The 15,425-nt window shown below is 33.0% G+C and overlaps 1 protein-coding gene across 1 annotated transcript in view; it reads right to left on the bottom strand.

Annotated features, from left to right (window-relative positions):
- The window catches only part of LOC119639603 (A disintegrin and metalloproteinase with thrombospondin motifs 1), a 112,306-nt gene that overhangs the window by 95,416 nt on the left and 1,465 nt on the right, over positions 1-15,425 (bottom strand). The window lies entirely within an intron of this gene.

Genomic DNA, 15,425 nt, shown 5'->3' with positions numbered 1-15,425 from the left:
CTATCTATCCATTCAATCATAAGATCAAATGATTTGCTTGATTTAAATAAAACTAAAAAGGCGAAGGCACAACTTGGAACTGAGATTAAATCGATCAATAAATGAACAGGTGGGCAGATATGGCTAAACTAATGTTACATTTTAAACTACTATTGAATAAAAAAAAATGTATAAAAATTTAAATAATCACTCGCGCCTGCAGTACAAATTTCATAAAAGAAAGTAATTTAAGCACACACATGCATTCAAAATAAATATTCTTTTAAAAATCTCGTTAGCGATAAGAGCTTATCAGGGCGAAGCTTCAATCAGACACACTTTAATAATCAACTCTACTGTATTCATTTAAAATATTTATAACCGTCGCAGGGGGTATATTAAGTTTGCCAGATATTTATAGCGCGGAGAAATACGCGTCAGAAGCCTTAATCAACGTGAACAGAGACACGCATGTCATTCTATATCTATAGGGTAGAGAGAGAGAGAGAGAGTACAATGTAGGCAATTATTAATACTTGCTTTATAATAATTTAGCGCTGTCGCGACTACTAATTATTTATTACAGGATATCCGCCCATCCATCCAAACTGAAAAATAGATTAATGACACTCAACTGGAAAGTGTTAGTCCATGCGACTGACTCATCAAGCTCGTGCCTCACCGGTTACGACTTGTTCTACGGATGGGTCAGGTAGTTGCTGAATAGCGCCTTATTTCATGGGAATGAGTGCTATAAAGTCAGATTTTTAAAGGCGTGGCATCAACAAATTTCCCAAAAAGGGTGGAAAAAATGCTTAGTTAGCCTTGGGCAGTACTTTGAATAAAATATTTTGATGCACAGTTGGAATACGGCTACGATAAGAAAATTGAATAAACAAGTAAGTGAATTTAGTGACAGTCAAGTCAATGTTCGTGAGATCAAGTCTTAATTCTGTTTTGATCGTAGCTATCCAGAGCGGGTTAGTGGAGAAATGCATATCCTAAACGTACTTTAGGGGAAGTTTGGATCATTCTAAAATTTCATGCCTGGTATTCTGGCTTTGATGTAGGTCCCTACTCAAGTGCAGGATCATCTTGTCAACTGAGGGGCGCCAGCTATCGCTTACATATAACTCTTAAGAATTTGTATCTCGTCTAGTTGAGCCCTCGACGGCAGTGGATAGGCCTCAACTTCAAAATCGATCTGCACAAACATCCCTTACGATTGCGGCCACTCTCTGTATCCTTCTCTTTTCCGTCCCTTTTTTTTTGATCATCTCCGTGTTATAAGAGACATCCCCTAAATTGTTGGTCATAATAAGAAAGGTAAAAAAAAAAAAAAATTGAAACAAATGTAGCCTCCATGTGATAGTCTATATGTGAACATTTTTGGAGAATTGAGTGCAGCTTGCTTGCTACTGTTTTTCTATAGTCCAATCATCTCATTGTGTACCTCCTCTATGTCTCGCAGTCATAGCTACGCATAATTTCTTAATGTATTCTTGCTAGATCGAAATCGATCTTACCGCCCCGGGATTTCGTCCAAGATTAATTTAATATTTTTAATTACAAACCCGCCTATCTTTCATTCAATTTTGTTAGGGACATGGACAGTGTATTATATTAGAACCTTTAATCTTTAAGTGCATTAGGTCAGATGAAAGTTTACATTACATTATCCTTTGGTTTTCATAGTCGACATACGTACTCGAGTGGTGCCAATCATTTACTCTCTCATCTTTTTTGCAATTATTGTCATTAATTGTGAGTTAATTTTCTCCATTATTAACAGATATTTATAATGAAAAAAAAAAAGGAGCAAAAATGGATTGGTGTCAACGTGGCGTATATACAGCCCACGGACTGTTTAATACAATTTGTGCTAAAATGTTCTAAATTTGATGATTATTGCATAAGCGTTTGTTTGACTTGTTTCAAGTTTTCCAATTAAAACTCATTATGTATGCAAAATGTTAAATGTCAGTTTATTGTCTGATAATCCCTTTTTAAAATATAAATGAAAAGTAAATGTAGACACATATCACATTGACAGGCTTTCATATGTCTTATCATAGCATAACTTACGTCAGACAACTCACGCAAATTTTTTTTTTTTTTTTTCATTTTTTAAATTTCAACTTAACTGTGTTTACCTAATGGTATGGGTAAGACTGTATAAGTTTATTTAAATATAAAAAAAAAGCTTTTAATCTTAAAATTGATATGTTTTACTAATTTTTAAAAATCTTTTTTTTTTTCTTATTTAAAAAAGAATAAAATAACATTTTATATGCAAAAAATAAGAAAACTATAGAACGACTTCGGAATACCTATCCACGCGCTCAAGCAATTATTGAATATTTGAATATGAAAGGTAAAAGTGGAATTCGGTTCGAGGTCTTTAATATCTACCCATCTTTAACTTGGACAGGATTTGCATGGATGGATTCAATTGAAAATTCCAGCATAATATGTTTACACTATAAAGGCCACAATTTAGAAAGATGACAGATAGCCTTGGATGCTGGCGCTTTAAGACTTTAGTCTTAGTCTTAGTCTTTCCCGGACTAAATTATTAGTAATAAAAAAAAAAAAAAATTGTAATTAGTTTGGATATTTGTCGGCAGATCTGTGCTCCGATTTCATTCAATTTCCTTTTTAATCACATAAAACGAATAGGCAAACAGTGAAACTGTGATAAATAGATTTTAACGGCTCATCGGAAACATACCACCATACATTTAATCCTTTTTAAAAAATTTACTCGGCCTCTTTTGATGGATATAATGATTATCTTATTCGAATTATTACACGGGTTAAATCATTTGCAATAAATAAGAGAATGAATATTCGACTGTTTACCTAAAGAAATAAAATTTCAAAAACAAAAGTAAATAAAAAACTTATTTATATATTATGGGATGAAGGAATCGTATTTCTTTCTATAGGACTGTACATGCAATGGACGTAGTCTAAAGCCAAACTTTTTTCGGGTTTGATAACAGGCATATTTCAGGCTTGTCATCTGCCCGATATTTAAAGCGAACCTCCTTACATAAGTTTTCGGTATTGGAAATCGACAGCCTTAGCTTTCCGGGAAAGGGAGAATATTTGCAACACAAATTCAGAAGGACGTATGGATCGATGTGAAGATGGCCGAATGGACAATGAACGCGCGGACAGACGAAAAGACATACCTACAAGCAGGCGAAAAGGCGATAGGAAGACCAGTAGGGACAAACGAACTGGCAATCGGACAGGCAGACGGACTACCAGCTGGGTTTTATAGGATATCTGCAGAAAAATATCTATGCCGCTAGGCTTCCGTTTAAGATATAATAATAAAAACTTGGAAACTCTTCTCAACTACTTACTTTTTTAAATCGCTACGCATAACCTCCAATATTTTCCAACAATTCTTATATCAAGGTTTATTGCCTACCTTGAGGGTTGTAAAAATTAATGAAAAGTGAAGCATATATTCCTGTATGTACTTAAAACTATTTCTAATATCTTTTATTGCTTTATTCATTTTTTCATTTACTTTTAATTGAGTTTTCTTAAAACATCATGCTTACGCATGTACTTATCGAGGGCAAGTTTTGATATCATTGAAATAAAAAAGTTATTGTAGTATTTGTTATTGTAATTGTTTTTGTAAAAGCATATAATTTTTCAATGTCATTTCTTTCTCGAAAGCAATTTGTCTTATTTTTTAACAAGAAAGCTTAATTATGGGATTTTCACGATTTTCTATAGCATTCCAAATGTTTATAATTTTACTGAGTAAATATTATGCCTTTCGCTTTTTTCTATACTAATATTTTTTATACGCTTGATGCTATAATTCACTTAAAAATATACAAAACATTATTTATTTCGATAATAAAAAAATGTGAGAAAACATTTTCTGACACATTTTCAAATGTATTTCGGGCAACAGACGTCTAACTTTCGAAATCTTATAGTTCGTTTTTTCTTTTGTTTAGATATTTTAAGTTCAATAAACTTTAACGATATAATATGATATGATATATATGACCTTCATATTATACCTAGACCTATCCATTTGTCGTGTAGTCTTTTCTTTGGAATGTATCAACAATTTTAAGCTTTTCAAAACACATAAAGGACAGGTGAAAAATTATAATAAAAATATTTCTGTCACATACGCTTTTCAAATTCAATAAAATAAAGAGACAAAAAATTTGATCAAATATGAAACTAGTGCGAGCGTTAAGATCGAATTTTTGTTACCTATATCTATATCAAAATAAATATTATATAATAATAGAGAAAAAAAAATTAATACATTTTAGTTTAGTTAACTAATTTCGAGAAGATATTATTGCAGAAGGAAAGAGTTTATCCATTAAACGGATATAATGGCAGACGACTTGACAGAAAGGGAACAGAGAATGGCATTTATACCCTGTTTACTCTGACAGCCTGCGACTTTTATTTATAAACCTAAGAGCTTAAAGGGACCTACAGAAATTTGTTTAAACAGTTGATTAATCGAATGTCCCAGAAAAGGTAGGTACGCCGATGTGCATTTACTTATGATTCGTACAAAGCTTAAAAGTTGCCAAGTGGCTGCTGAAAATATATTGTGCTAGGAAACGAAAGAGACAAAGTTTCAATTGCCGAAGAAAATATGTAAAGCTCGTATAAACTTTTCCCTGCTACGGCGCATAATATACGCACGAGAATCGATAGACAAATAAATGAAAAAGGATGAACAATCTTTCATAGCCCTTACGAGACTATGCTATGCACAATATTTGTAGTTTAGAAAATTTCAGTAATGAGCAGAATCACTTATGAGCCTGATTACCAGCAAATAATAATACCTCTCATTGGCTGCGCAAATAATATTATGCTCAAAAATCGTTTGGAAGTTTTCTTTTTTTTTCTTTTCTATGAACGGAAACTCCGAGAATGTCCTCCATACGTGCGGGCTTGATGGTGATCAGAAAGAAAGTAGCATTTGTGTACTTTCGATTTGAAAATGAAGACATCAAGTAAGGCAGGAAACAGTACTACCGGTAGTTGGGTAACTACAGGAAGAGTGGATGAGAACGCTGAGAAAGACGTGTAGTCCTATTGAAGGATTTAATTGGTTGACATAACTCTTTTATCACTGAAGAAAACTTGCCCCGGATAAACCTTTACATAAGCACAACACAGTCCGCTTTACGTTAATGCCCAAGGATATTAAGAGTCGTAGACACACTTCCCTCACCTATGTGCATCTGAGTTTTTTGCTATATGCAGTGCAGGGGGCTCCAGGGAAGGTTTGGATGTTCCCGCCCGCATATGCGATTTATACTCCAATTTTGGACGGACATAGGCGGTGTAAATGGTACGAATATCGGATCCAGAGAAGCATTTTCTGCATCGCTTTACAGGCTAAGCATTTAACTGCGTCTGTCGACACTTCGAACGCATGTTCTGTCCAAAGAACATCGTTTTATGCTGTCACGCCCAAAACAACAAGAGATGCCAATTTTTCTACGTTTGTAAAGTTGTGAAGCATTGTCCCAAATTGTGTACGCATAAGTCGATAAAAAATTCAGTCAAGAGAATGTCAGGAGGGTCCAGTCAACTCAGCTGTGTCAACACTTCTGTAAGGGCTATAAAGAACGTCCGAACTACTGCCAGCGGACTCATAAAGTAAGTCTGCTTACTCCCCCCTTTCGGCGACTGCTAAGAAAGCCATATGAAGAAACCCATATGAAACTCCGCTGATAACGTAGTCTGGTCTAATATTACTACAATAAAGAGCACATAACCAATGTCCCTTTGTCACTAGAATCAAAACTTTTGCATTACGATTCAAATTTTAACTAACCATTTCGCTTAGAAATAATGTAACGAGAAATCCTTGAACTTCAATAGACCACCGGTTTTAACCTAACTTAACCTTAATTATTTATTTAATAATTTTTTGCATTAATTTTTTACATTTTTTTATTGGAAAAAAAATTTTTCAAAAATATGAAATATTTATTTGAAAACCTGTCCGCCTGTTCGTAAAATTAAGTTATTAATCATAAGACTAAAAAAATTAGACCACTTTATATAATTATCAAATGTTTTTTATTTTTTTTATTATTATTTTTATTGATATAAATAAATTTTTCTTAATGCTTCATTCAATGCGAACTAGAAAACACATATGCAAGCAATTATCGATTTGCATATGTGTTGCTAATGCATTTCGCATGTATGCATAACGACATCTACTCTTGTATATAAAACATATATGAACCATTAAAGTGTTAATGAAGCTTAATTACAACGAAAGAAAAAAGATTTTAAAAAGTAAAAAAAAAAAAAAAGTAAAAAAAAAACGAAAAGATATAAAAAATGAAAAACAAAGACTATCGTAAAACGACGAACACTTAAAATTCCTTAACACCCATTAAAACGAGAAAGGGCAATGGTTCTTCTGGTTTCTTCTTTTTCGCGTGATTTTTTCATATTTAAAATCGTGACAATATGAAAAATGTTAAGTAAGGCCAGGATTTTAATCAATGCATGAATTATATGTGCTTTTGAAACGCCCCTGGGAATTGAAGAAGCTGCGGCTGCAAAACTATACAAAACTTAATGCACAAATTTAACACATTCACTGCCTGTCTAATGGGGAATCATGCCGGGCGTAACAACCTTTTGAAATTCACCCAGTCGGAAATTAACAAAGCTTCACTTCTCGCAATATTTCTCATTGGATTCTATTGTCAGTGAATTCGCATTGAAAGTGATGGCAGCCTTTAAGAACTTCATACACTAAGCTTCTCTGAATTATTACTTATCTCTCATATTAGCAATAAGCGGCAGCGGGCATATGTGCATTGAAAGCCCTAATGGTGCTGACTTTTGTTTTGTTCACTGGAGTATTTAGGGAAAAAACAAGTTTTGCTAGCAGCAGCAGTAAAATAGAAAGAAAATGAATTTCTTACATTGACTATTACATAACCTCTATATCCGACACTGTTCACACCCTTGAACGTGGTCGGCTATGCCATCTTGTGCTTCTATGCAAACACCTCTGCGGCACGCGTTCTACAAATATTTCTTAATCTGTCAAGTGGTCGATGTTCCCTCACACTTTCTCGCCTTAAAATTGCCACTAGACCACACATAAACATTACACCATTTCTTTATTCCTTGGCCTCAATAATCGCCTTTGGGAAATTTCAGTTGCAATGATTTCCTACAGATGTTCTGATTTTCAAATCGAACGTACACGTAAATAGCACATTCTTCACATCTGTCCATACTCGTTCTTTATCGAGGACGCCCTTTGAGTCTCAAGTCAAATGTATAAAAATCTAAAACAAGTAAGAAAATTATATAAGGCTGAAGAAGAATCACTTTTACACCCACCATCTTTACCTTAAGAAAAGACAAACTAAGTAACAAAAAAAAAAACGGAAAAATGAGATCTCGATTTTCTATAACAAGTCGACGGCAATAGGTTTAAATTTCAACCGCGATGGGAGTTTCAGTAAGGCCAGCAGCCTTAGAGGCTAGTGCTTTAAGGCTTTAATCTTAGAATTTATTTCTCTGACTAAATTATTTATAATAATAACAATATTGGGTAGGCGTAGCCGAGTAGGCCCACCCATAACGCATGCTCGATATATTTGTCCAAAAAAAAGATCCATATTTTTTGCTTTTTATTTGTAAACTATGGCAGACACTTTGACAAAAATTTTTCTGTTTTCTATGGGCGGTCTTATGTAGCCTCTGTGAATATGAAAACAAAATTCGCTCTTCTGCTTTTGAAAATACAGATGTTTTATGTAAGTTTATTACGTTAAATGGGTTTTTTAGTCTTTGACCTATTTGGCCCATTCCCTATACCAATCTTCGCGCAAGAGCTTTCACTGCTTCCACCGTCTTTGAAACGAGCATCTTCGTTTCTACGCGAGAAATAGGCGAAACGAACAAAGGGATGGACATGCTTAGATCGAATCAAGATTTGATACTTGGACTAAGCACACTTTATATGTTTCCAACCTTCAATGATGGGCGTAAAAGAAGAAAGTAAAATTTATTTTAAAATAAATTCAGTTAATAAAAATATATTTTTCGTCGAGCTTTCTTTTCAATATGATTTTCAAGAATTTTTTCATTTTATGGCATAACTCCTTGAAAACCCGCGAATACGAAAACATATTGACATGATTTCTTTCAGATCATTTTAAAACCAAGAAAGAATTGGATAAGGCGGTTAATTTCCAAGAAAGAAATCATGATATCTGGTGTTAATGGTTAAAGGATCCAAATTAAGCTAGAGAAAGCCTTACATATGAGTTCCCCGTAAAAATCAAAACAAAGCTAGAGCAAGTAATACGTGTTAGGTATAAACTTGAAAACGGTCACTATACAGTTATTTAAGAAATGCATCATTGCTTATGCGACTTATTGATCAGTTGAAAACATCCAACTCTAACTCTAACTTTCTAGATGGCCCACTTATATATATCATTCATAATTAATTGGTTTCTTTGTTTCGCTATTTAAAGCATATTTGGAAGCTAGTGGCACCCGTTTGATCCCATGAAAATGCAATCAATTATCTTTTTCTATTATTTTGGCTATTTTTAAGGTGCACCAAAGGCTGCGTAGGCTCTTGAAAGAATAGATAAAATGTATACTATCTCCACAAGTCACGTTTCATTCGTAACACTGACGAAACGATCGTTTATAGTTTGGCAAAGAAAATGTTATCGTTATACTCGTCAACGAAGGATGACAGATATACTCACCTTGTCAAAACGTTTGCAACGCCCAGAAGGAGGCAACAGAAACCTCAGAACATATATGTATACTTGTTCAGCATCGAACCGTACACCGATTTAAGCATATCCGTGGATCTGTTTTTCCGCCTGAGTAAGCCCGTTGTAAACATTCTCCTGGCCATAATAACGAAGGTAAGGATTTCAGATTTGGCAGAAACATTAGAAGTGCTTGCACGCTAGTTGGTATTGAAACTGCATCAAATCGGTCGAAGGACATACACCACAGCACCACGTAAGGAATAGGAATAGGAATAGGAAGAGCAATAGAAAGTTGTTTTCTTGCTCATCATTCATAAACTTTAGCAGATACCTGTACAAATATCTGAAAACGGTGCAGTAGTGCCTGTACAAAAATGGAAAAAGTTGACCATGCCCACCCAATATTATAATGCATTAAAATTAAAGTTTTTTTTCAATACCTTGATAAGACGCAGGCAGTACCAAGGCTTAAAAGCTAAAGTATATAAATTCTTGGCCAGCTTCAAATATACATCTGTCCGTCTGTCTAGGTCTCTTTCTGCGCAACCGTGTGGTATTAGTGGTAACAAATAGAAATTTTCAAAAGAATATGAAAGTGACTTCGGCTTTTCGCAGCACGCGACTACAGCGCCCACACGCTTAGGAATTTAGTTCTTCAGTCAGTAACGAATATAATTTTCTTATTTATTTTTTATTATTATTATCAGTATCGTAACTTATTTTAGACAAAGAAATACAATGTAGGACCGGGAGTTGCATGATCCCCAGCAAAGAACTCCTTAGATTAAATGTTACTCAGTTTTATATGAAATAAATTGATTTTTATTAAGTTAAAGATAAACAAGAAAGTTATTATTGTTATGCCATACACCGCTCGTAGTACGAGAGCGGTTTGTTAAGTTGCAACGCCCAAGAAGTGTTGACGTAGACCCATGCTTTATAACACTGAAAGTAAATTTCAATCGGTTTAAAATTGTCTGTCCGTCTAACCCATCTTTTGATGCTGTTTTCTTTTGTTCTCCCTACATTCTAATGAAATTTGATACATTGACGTGTTTCGGCCCAAGGACGAACGCTATTGAAATTGGTTCGGATCGGATCACTTTTTTGACTACTTTCTACATAAAGCCCTATATACTGAACAGTGGTTATACAACTGAATATAGGATAGTATAGGGCATTCAGTAGTAAGCCGTATCTCACTATAGTGTTTTTACTTGATTTTATTTTCTTTATTGTTTTATAAAAAAAAAAAAAAAATCTTTTAACAGGAACTACTAGGTACTTTTCTAAAAAGTACTCAGAAGAGCTTTATATAAAACGATGCAGAGGAACGATAATGAATACCAAGCGTAGATACATTACATATACGTTCTATAAAAAATATGTATATATATATATATATATAAAATATTTTTGAATTTTGAGAATCTATATAAACTTTTTTTAGAATATTTAATAATTAAAAATATCGATATTTTTCCCTTTTTTTCGTTCTTTTTTTTTTATTATTATTTTCATTAATGAAAAGTCAAAAATGCTTCTGGCAATTATTTTGCTTAGTAAGTAAACATGTGGTATCATTGCTTTGCAAGTTAATAATGATAAGAGCTGAAGAGTTCAATGCCCATATCAGCACAGGTTTCATATAAAACAATCTACTTATACAGTACTTTTCATTTAAATGACACCTTTTTATAAGATAATATCGCACTTCACTTACCCATCTCATCGCATAATATTTGTACGAATAGTTTTTGAGAAATGTTATTAAAAATAGTTATTTTTCAAAGGGATCAATTATTATATAAACATTCAAATGACTTTGAAAAAATATTGAGAACTTTAATAAGTGAAAAATTTTCTATCAAAGAAATTTCTCGATAAAGAAGAAACTTTTATATGCACATAACATAAATGACATTTTCATTTTAGTAGAGTTTCTGCTAACACTCGTCTCTTTACATGGCAGCCATGTCAGTCCAGGTCTCCAAACTGAATTGTTGCCATTTTTTTTGGCAAGTATAATAATTGGATCTATATACCGCTGAATATATTCAGTTTTTTAATTTACTTAACTTTACTCTATTAATTAAGAATGAAAATGTTCATTATGACGTAATAATAACTATTACTATTACAATCAATGTTAACAAAGGCAGGGTGCAAAGGCAAGCTAATAGGCTTAGCAAATAAATTTCCCGACAAAACACATAAGGTATTGGAATAACGAAGAAGCGACATAAGTCTCTTAACTGCTTTCTACACGGGTCACAACTCCCACAGGTACCACCTGAAAAATATGAATATCTTAGAAACCGATTAACGCCTATTCTGCGAAAAGATTGACAGAAACGTCCCATTACATCCTGCGCGCAACTACCTGCAGAATCAAATAAAATATGTTTGGCGAATACTTTATAACGTCGTTCGTATCGTATTCCGCTTCTAACCTAAGAAAGTGGCAGGATTCATAAGTACCCTAAAGCTGGAGAGGTAGGAGCAATCAGTATGTCTTGCACACCACACTACAACACAGTAATATAATGTGTCAATAACAGTTATAAACAATGGTAATATGTAAACATGGATAACAACTATGCTGTACAGTATTGGATACAGACGTAATTATACACGCTATAGATTATACAGTATAAATTATAGAGGGTCTCAATGGCCACACCTTCGGTCTAAAAAATGTTTCAATACAAAGTGATAACGCGTGCCCCCTATTTTCCAGCAATAAGAAAAACAGCCTTGATGACGAGCATAAATACTTATGGGCAGAAAGGATCAATATCATCATCCATTTAGCCAACGACATTTTCCCATGTAAATACATTGGTGTTCAAGTACGGATCAGCTTATGAAAAAATACTAAATTCCTGATGTTTGAAGATCGGAATCGAAAATCTTTATGCGAAAACTGCGACATGGTCTTAGAAACATACTTCAAACTTAGTTCTGAAATCTCGACCCATGTTATCAAGTTACATTCGCACCGAGAGACAACTGATCAGAGGCAATTTTGGGATGTTAGGTGCAAGATGACTGCCTTCCCCCAGCTTTGCCAATATAATTTTTTATAATTTCGAGCTTAATATAGTTCTATAAAATGATTATTAATTTTTATTGCTAATGTTTCGTATAAATTGCTTAGCAAAAGGATAGAGGAAAGTCCGTACAAAGACTCTGCCGTTAACTCAATTCTACTTAACTTAATTTTCTCGTAATCTTCAGTTTAAAAAATGCTAAATCAGTTTTAATAAAAATATTTATAAGCAAAACTGTTATCTAAATCTCTTACACTCCCATATTATGTATATATATTTGTATATGCATATGGCTATGTACGTATATATTTATAAATATGATTATTTTTTCATTTTTCATTTTTCAATTTTTTTTTTTTTTTTTTTTGTACTTAAAACCCATCGAAGATTAATGCGATTGAAAAAAAGCATAAAATTACTTTAGATATTGAAAACGAATTATGTTTCTTCTATAACAATAAATTATTGCTTTTAAAATTGAATTCGTTTTGTTTTCACTTTTGAACAAAAAAAAAAATGCAATCAAAAAAAATGATATTCGGATCGAATATTTTATACTCATCACCGTCATCCTATGAAAGATTGAAAAAAATAATATTGGGTGGACGTGAACAATTTTCGATATTCTTTCAGAGTAATTTTGTCAAAATTTCATCAAAATCGTATATCTGTTTTAGTTTACGAGCAACGAACAAGCGAAGGACACGGAATGTAAAGATGTTCTCTGGTTGAACTGCATAGACGTGGGGCGTTGCGAGCGTGTCCTTTGACTTCTTTAGGCTATGTTCAAACTGTTTTGCAAGAATGTGTACAACAGGTAGTCTGACCAGCACACGGACACAGGGACATGCTTACATGCAGACTGAATTTGACATTAGTCAAAAATTTGTATATTTCACGTAGTTTCGGAAGCCTACCTCTGAGCCCTATGAAACTTTTGACAAGAAAATGAAATTTTTCATCCATCATAGCCTTTGATGCGTATTACGATTCTTTTCCGTTTTTATACAGATATTTTGCATCGCCAATAGGAACTACGATCAAAATTTTCTAGATTTATCTGTCGCAGTTTATGAGTAATAAGCAAAAGACCAACTTTTTAACCCTTTTAAAGAACAGAGGTGTTTCCACTCTACGTGGTGTCGTAGGCATGCCGTTCGACCAATTTGGTCTATTTTCAGTACAAGCTTGAGTACAAGAACTTGCAAGTTGAAGTCGATAGCTTCATTTTTGGCGGCCGGGTGAATGGTTACATCAGACTTCATATAGATGGACAGACGGACAAACGAAAATGTTTCTATCAGATTCAGAATTTGATGCAGATCGTGGGCTCTCTGCAGTTTCGTTCTGGGCGTTGTAAACGTTTTGACAAAATGATTATAACTTTCATCCATCATCGGTGATGGGTATAAAAAACAACATTTTATCGCTTTCCAAAGAAAATGGTATAAATCGATAACATTAAGAAATGTATTTCGATTAATGATAGACGCTAAAGAACAGTCTCTTGATTCCCTCATACCCAACTCTTGCAAAAGATTCTCTCGCAGCACTTGCAATTGTCTTGCATTTGTCTTGCCTCCTGATTGCTTAATGTATTAAAAAAAAAAAAAAAAAAAAACAAAGTGATTTCAAAATTGTGATTAACCCGCTTTGCGTTTTACAAAGGTAAGGTCATTCAGTTTATAGCTTATTGAGTAATACGATCTCAATTTATGGCTGCCGAAGATTCCAATTTTATTGCTGGTTACTCTTCACTTACTTGTTTAGGTGAAATTTTTGCAAAAAAAATTCTATCATAACAAAATCTCTTGATATTTATTAGACTTAAGACATTCTGACTTTAGCAGATATATTTAATATCTTTTTTTTTTTTTTGTTTTTTGTTTTTGTTTTAATTTTTCTTTCTATATCAATTTTTGTGTGTGGCGTGTTTTGAAGATCGAAAGACAAGAAAATAAAATAAAAAAAAAAAAATAAAAAAAAACTACAAATAATATAAAAACTTTAAGTGGTTTAAAGCGAATTTAAGACACTTATGTCATATATATATAGAGGATAACATTTAAATTTGTTTAAAAAAAAAGGAAAGAAAAACAATTAATATATTAAACTTGTAATTTATTCACAGATTATCTAAGCTTTTTTTTTTTTTTAAGATAATACATTTCCACGAAAAGAAAAAATAATAATATTGTGTTTTTTTACTTGATAGAGAAAATCAATAAAAAAAATCATCGCAACTTTTGTACACATCTTCTCTTGGCGATTCCATGGAAAGCTTCATATTTCAGCATTTAAATAACTGTTTGTGCGACGATGAGTATTAAATCAGATCAGTATGTATCTTTTTACCAAGAAAGGAATGCGCATTAAATCTTTGTTGTTTTTTCCTCTACATAGATCAACTTTTGTTTTACTAAGAAAAAAACAAATCTATCTAGAAATGAAGTCAGGCTCTATTCAAGTCTTGGATGTCTTGTTATTGTGTTTCACTTTTTCCGATATTGAATGTCGGCAGTTTTACTTCTACTTGCTACCAACTTCTTGTAAGAAGAAAGAAGCAAAATAAAAAAGTCAAACAAATATATAAAAAGCGAGAGCTTTTTCGATCGTCGAACGATAAATGGGTTTTTTACAATTTTTTTTATTTATCACATTTTCCAATGCAGCATCTATTAAGTACAGGATTAAAATCCTATAGCTATTTAGCTACAGGAGATTAATTGTAAAGTTCTCACAGCTCTCGGTTTACTGCTTCACTTTCATCATCGAGGAATGGACTCGAGTATGAATTCGATTAAGGGATACCGCAATGTATATGCATCGGCATAAGATCTTGACTTGATTTAATCAGGTTGTTCTATCGCTTGTCCGTCCGTCCGTCCGTCGTTTACTCAAAATAGAAATCATGTTTTTAATTAACAAATTTGTAAATATAACTGAGATCTTTCTAAAAATATTTATTTACTATAAGATAAAAAATATGGTTGCAGCAGATATGGTAATAAAATATAAATATATTGTAAAAACAAAAAATCGAAGAAGAATTCCAACAATGAGCAAAAACTTTTGTAATATTTTTATTTTGGTTAAGTAAATTTTTATATTTGGCGGAATAATTAGAAAACTACTATCACCGATTGTTACGTAATTTATTGTAATATTTAACAAATTTTAATACTTAACCTGAAACCCCCCTTGGAAAGCGATCGTAAGCAATGTGATCTTTACTATTTCAAAATTTTCTCCGATAAACTAACAATCTTTTAAATATTTCGATGCAAGCTTCTTCTATCCTTTACAAAAGTCTTTACAATTATTTCATTCTGGGCTGACTTAAGCCCTGATTACGAACAGAGACAGAGTTACTGCTCTAATCGAACTAAATATAAGTCTCAAAGGTGCCTTTAAATATTCTTCATTTCACAAAGCCGACCATTAGTGGCTCTGGAAGATGAAATTTTTCACAAATCTCATAGCAATGGCTCCCTTTTAAGCTGACCACTTAAGTCAATCAACAACATTTAAATTGTTTTATTCTGGGCTGAATTAAGTCCTGATTAGGAAGAATGAAAGTCACTACTCTAACCCGGCT

Source organism: Glossina fuscipes, unplaced genomic scaffold (assembly GCF_014805625.2).
Source record: "Glossina fuscipes isolate IAEA_lab_2018 unplaced genomic scaffold, Yale_Gfus_2 112, whole genome shotgun sequence".
Taxonomy (NCBI): domain Eukaryota; kingdom Metazoa; phylum Arthropoda; class Insecta; order Diptera; family Glossinidae; genus Glossina; species Glossina fuscipes.
Note: the sequence above shows the minus strand (reverse complement) of the source record. Positions and strands in the feature narration are given on the sequence as shown.